Below are 5,662 nucleotides of genomic sequence, written 5' to 3' on the forward strand. Positions count from 1 at the left end.
GAAGAGAGAGAGAGAGCGCAGAGATAGAGAGAGAGAAAGAGAGAGAGGAGAGAGAGAGAGAGAGGAGAGAGAAGGACGAGAGAGAGGAGAGAGGAGAGAGAGAAGACGAGAGAGAGAGAGACTAAGCACGGAGCGCTTACAGAACAGCAACGATTTCAATCATACGGTAGTATGAATGAGCGACGCACAAAATGCTACCGACTTACAAAGATTCGACAGGGATAATCTAGATGCCTCTACTGCGCAAGCCAGATGCTGCTATCTCACGCGCTAGCCAATGATCCCGCGTCTAAATTAGAATCAGTGCAGTTTGTGTGTGCTTCCAAATTTGTACAACTAAATAATTGGCTGTCAATTAAAACCGCGGACAGTAGTACCAACACGCACCGCTCGTACTTCATGAGACCCGTGAAGAATATGATGAAACATGTGTGAGGCACATAGCGCGCCACGGCCAGGTAACGTAGCATCAAGGAGTTAATATAATACTGGGGCAGCATAAGGTCGGGTAAAAAATCAATAGTAAATAATTTGGGGAGAGAGAATAGCACTAAATAATAGGGTGAATGTAGAGGACCGGGAAATTATTTTTCTCCTGTAGCCACAAGCATGGTATTGAGGATAATATGAAAAAGAGAACATAACAGATATATACTACAATATTGATATAAATTCATAGGGATGAAATACAGCACAGCGAAAAGGACATTCATTACACTTACAGTACGAAATATTTTTAATTATATGAATACTTGGACAGCTATAAAAAAACATTATCGTTGGTATATATGGCAAATGGATTTTGTTTCATAATACGATTTTTTGTTTTATGGCTGATTTTATCACCATATAACATTCGCCGATCGAAATAAGGAAGAAGGGACGAGGTATATGAGGGAGAAGGTGTACAGGAGGAAGGAGAGAAGTAAGAGGACGATGGGAGAAGGTAGTGAGGAAAGGGAGGAGGGAAAGGGGTGGATGGTAGAAGAGGTAAGGATCGAGGAAAAGGTAGAAAGGGACAGGAAGGAGGTAGACAAAAGAAGTAGCAGGTAAGGAGGTCGATGGAGGGTAGTGGTCGATGAGGAGGGTAAAGTGGTGGGGAAGAAGTCAGTGGAGGGGGAGAAGGCAGGGGGAGGAGGAGGGTAAGAAGGTGTGTGGGGAGGAGTTAGAGGGAAAGAATGTGGTGGAGGACGGATAGTTTGGGAATAGGGAGAGAGGAGGTAGTGAAGGGAGAAGGTAGAAGTAGGGAGGTCGAGGATGCGTGGGCAGAAGGTGGAGGGGGGTAGATGGAGAAGGAGAAGGTAGAGGAGTAGATAGAGGATAGTGGGAGAAGACGGAGGAGGTAGAGAGGGGGAAGAAAGTGTGGGAAGGAGGGAGAAGAAGTAGAAGAGGGGGAGAAGCTGTGAGATGGAGGAGAGGAAATGGGGAGATAGGGACGAGAGAAGTAGTAGAGGGGAGAGAGGTAGAAGAGGAAGGAGGTCGAGGATGGTGGGAGAGGTGGAAGAGGTAGAAGAGTAGGAGAAGGTAGAGGATGGTGGAGAAGACGGAGGAGGGTAGAAGGAGGGGGAGAAAGTGGTGGAGAAGGAGGGGAGAGGTCGAGGAGAGGGACGAAGTAAGAGATGGTGGGAGCAGACTGAGGAGGTAGAAGAAGGGGAGATGGTGTGAGAAGGAATGGGAGGAGAGGTAGAGAGAGGGAGAATGTGGTGGAGAAAGACGATGGTGGGAGATAAGGAGAGAGAGGAGGTAGAGGAGGGGGAGAAGATAGAAGAGGGAGGATGTAGAGGACGGTGGAGGAGTAGAAGAGAGTGGTAGAATGTGGAGAAGAAGAGGAGGAGGGAGAAGAAGGGGGGAGGAGGTGTTTGGGAAGGAGAAGGGGAGAAGGGGGAGGGTAGAGGAGGTGGCGGAGGAGGGGGAAGAGTGGTGAGGGAGGATGGAGGGGGTCGAGTGGTAAGTGAGTGAGTGAGAGGGAGGGAGGTAGGGATCTTAGGGTGGTGAGTGAGTGAGTGGCAGGGAGGGAAGGGGGAGGGAGAGAGCGATCAGGCGTCTTGTGCTTACCGGCCCGGCCCAGAATGCACAATAAATTGTAAGCAGGCAAATCCCACACGCCAGGGAAGTGATGGCGTGCGGAACGCAACCGGTGTCAGGGGGAATGTACAAACAGAGTCGGGAAGGTCAAGCGTCAGCGGTCGGCCGCCAGATCAAAGTGAGCCGTGGCTCGGGACAGAGCCGGCCAGCCGGAAAGCACGGTAATCCGTGAATCGAATGATTCAATTCACGGATCGAATCATTCGATTCGCGTCATTTGCGGATCGAATGGTTTGATTCTTCTTCTGATATAAAATCAAATAATGTGAACATTTAAAACAGGGAATTATTGTCGATTTATTGTATATAACATATGATAAATAATCAAATATTATATGCCGATAAATCAAATGTTATATGTGATAATTCAACCATAAAACAAAAATGCGAATTATGAAACAAAAAACATGCTATAGGTATATTGTTTGATAGAAGCATCAATAATACGGCCCGTACAGAACGAGTAAGCCATCTATTGATGAATGTATACCTTGCTGCCTCTCATATTCAATATATTCAAAAAAAATGGGTTGAAACATGGAAATGACTCAAATATGAGTTAGGTTCACAGGGAGTTTCGAATTAGCACATGCCAATCAGCATTTGAAGTAGTGTCAAACATGCACTGTCAACGGTGGCACCCCTGCTACAAAGAATTTACCAGTTTCCATAATCAGTGAGGCAGTATGGAATATACACGGACATGTATTATAGCAACGCTGCTAGACAGTACTGTATACAATATGAACATAATAGGAACTATGCGAAAAATATAGGAAAAGTGGCCTGCCTATTCTACACTGCACACCCCCGTGTGAAACATAAACTGCCATTGTTCGTTAATTCTAGCTAATACGTACACGGTTTTTACACTCTCTCCTCTACTACCACCAGCGGGGATGTGTAAATAATATGACTTCGATCAATTTACCTTTATTCATAGCATGCTTAAAAATTTGCAAAAAAATACATACTTAGAGTAAACACAATATAGACACAAGGGGGTCATCCCTATACACCGAAGGTCGATAGACCCCGAATATTGCAAAGGGTTAGGCGTAGGGTTAGGTCAGGGTTAGGGTTAGGTTATGTTATAGTTATGGTTAGGGTTAAGGTAGAAGTTAAGGTTACGGGTTTATAGTGGCAGTCGGTGGATGTGTCGCGGCATATTCACGTTCGAATACGGCATCAGTGGAATGTCCGGATGCGTAGCCTGGAGGCTAGGCGACGATTCCGGACGTGTAGCCACTGCGTATTCGAATAAACCTTCGGTCTATCGCGCCCTTCGTCTATCGGACCTTCGGTTTATAGGGCTGTAACCATACACAAGAATCTAACAAAGTCTAGTAAAGCGCTAGTAATCAGTGAACGTAACATAATGTTTGTTCAATGGCAGCTGGCCACACCTTTCAGAGCAGACTACATATCCATCGATCCGCTTGGCACTTTTTCCTTATATTTCTTCAAAGGCCAACTAGAAAGAAAAACAAGATAAATAAATAATTGTGAAATGCCAGTGAACCATAATTATGGTGGGTAAAATAATAGTAAGTGCACAGACAATCAAGCCATCGCCTGCTACTGTACGATTTAGCCATCAGCCGACAATAGAGCACTGCCAGACAGGTTGCACTCACCAGAATACTCTCTCTGTGCGTCTAACAGTAGACAGCACTGTGCGCGTGAGAAGCGTTCATCAACTGCCTCGGTCATCAGCCATGTCACATGCTATGGCCTTGCTCTAAAAATATCGATAAAACATAATAAGTTATTGCTAAAAATTGCATTGCGCGTCCCTCAGTTGAATGAATGAAACACAATGAATCAAAACGTTATAGCTACTCCTACATGCGTTGGTACAAGTAATTGTTAAGCATCTGAAGTGAGAAGGATACGGAGAGAGATACAGGGAGGGAGAGAGGGTGGAGAGAGAGAGAGAGAGAGAAGAGAGAGAGAGCGAGAGAGAGAGAGAGAGAGAGAGAGAGAGAGAAGAGAGAGAGCGAGAGAGCGCGAGAGAGCGAGAGAGAGAGAGAGAGAGAGAGAGAGAGAGAGAGAGAGAGAGAGAGAGAGAGAAAGACGTAGGTATTTAGGGAGGATGGAGGAGGAGAGAGGCAGGAAAGAGGAAGGAGAGAGGAAGAGGGACAGATAGAGAGGAGGGCGAGTGAGGGTGGAAGGAGAAATAGGGGGGGAGAGGGAGAGACACAGAGAGAGAGAGAGAGAGAGAGAGACCGAGACGCGAGAGAGAGAGACAGAGAGACAGAGAGAGAGAGAGTGAGAAAGAGAGAGAGAGAGAGAGACGAGAGAGAGAGATAAGAGAGAGAGAGAGAGAGAAACGAGAGAGAGAGAGAGAGAGAGAGAGAGGAGAGACGAGAGAGAGAAGAGAGAGAGAGAGAGAGAAGAGAGAGAGCGTGTGTGCGCGCGTGCATGCAGCGTGTGTGCGCGCGTGCATGCTGCGTGTGTGCGGGCGTGCATGCTGCGTGTGTGCGCGTGCATGCTGCGTGTGTGTGCGCGCGTGCATGCTGCGTGTGTGCGGGCGTGCATGCTGCGTGTGTGCGCGCGTGCATGCAGCGTCAGGGCGCGCGTGTATGACAGCAGATCAGGCTCGTCTTTAATTATTTACAAGCATGCCTTTAATTAATTAAATGCGTGTATATAAAGATACATGCATGCTTGTAATTCCAACCAATCAGACAAAGTCTTACAAATAATTAAACGCGTGTATGTAAAGTTACAAGCATGCACGTAATTAATTAAATGCGTGTATGTAATTCCAACCAATCAGACAAAGTCTTACAAATAATTAAACGCGTGTATGTAAAGTTACAAGCATGCACGTAATTCCAACCAATCAGACTCAAGGTGTGGAAACGCCCCCCAAAGATGGCGGCATCGTCTAGTGGACGCTAGGGTCCCGCTAATATATCGATGTATAACTTCATAATTCGTATCCAGATCGACATGACGCTTACTATTTCATGACAGCAGATCAGGCTCGTCTTTAATTATTTACAAGCATGCCTTTAATTAATTAAATGCGTGTATGAGGGGGCGTGTATGTAAAGTTACAAGCATGCACGTAATTAATTAAATGCGTGTACGTAAAGTTACAAGCATGCACGTAATTCCAACCAATCAGACTCAGCATGTGGAAACGCGGGTGGTGCGCGTTGGAATTACGTGCATGCTTGTAACTTTACATACACGCGTTTAATTATTTGTAAGACTTTGTCTGATTGGTTGGAATTACATACACGCATTTAATTAATTACGTGCATGCTTGTAACTTTACATACACGCGTTTAATTATTTGTAAGACTTTGTCTGATTGGTTGGAATTACAAGCATGCATGTATCTTCACATACACGTATTTAATTAATTACGTGCATGCTTGTAACTTGACATACACGCATTTAATTAATTAAAGGCATGCTTATAAATAATTAAAGACGAGCCTGATCTGCTGTCATACGCGTGCGCTCTGCCTAAGTGTGCGCGTGTGTAAACATGCTCGTGCGAGCTGTGTGTGTGTGTGTGTGTGTGTGTGTGTGTGTGTGTGTGTGTGTGTGTGTGTGTGTG

General features: G+C 45.6%; 1 protein-coding gene across 1 annotated transcript in view; it reads left to right on the top strand.

The window, feature by feature from the left end:
- Positions 1-5,662, top strand: part of LOC106806612 (kinetochore protein NDC80 homolog) — a gene marked incomplete in the record, with an annotated part of 32,837 nt that overhangs the window by 26,363 nt on the left and 812 nt on the right.

Source organism: Priapulus caudatus, unplaced genomic scaffold, assembly GCF_000485595.1.
Source record: "Priapulus caudatus unplaced genomic scaffold, Priapulus_caudatus-5.0.1 Scaffold169, whole genome shotgun sequence".
Classification (NCBI taxonomy): Eukaryota; Metazoa; Priapulida; class Priapulimorpha; order Priapulimorphida; family Priapulidae; genus Priapulus; species Priapulus caudatus.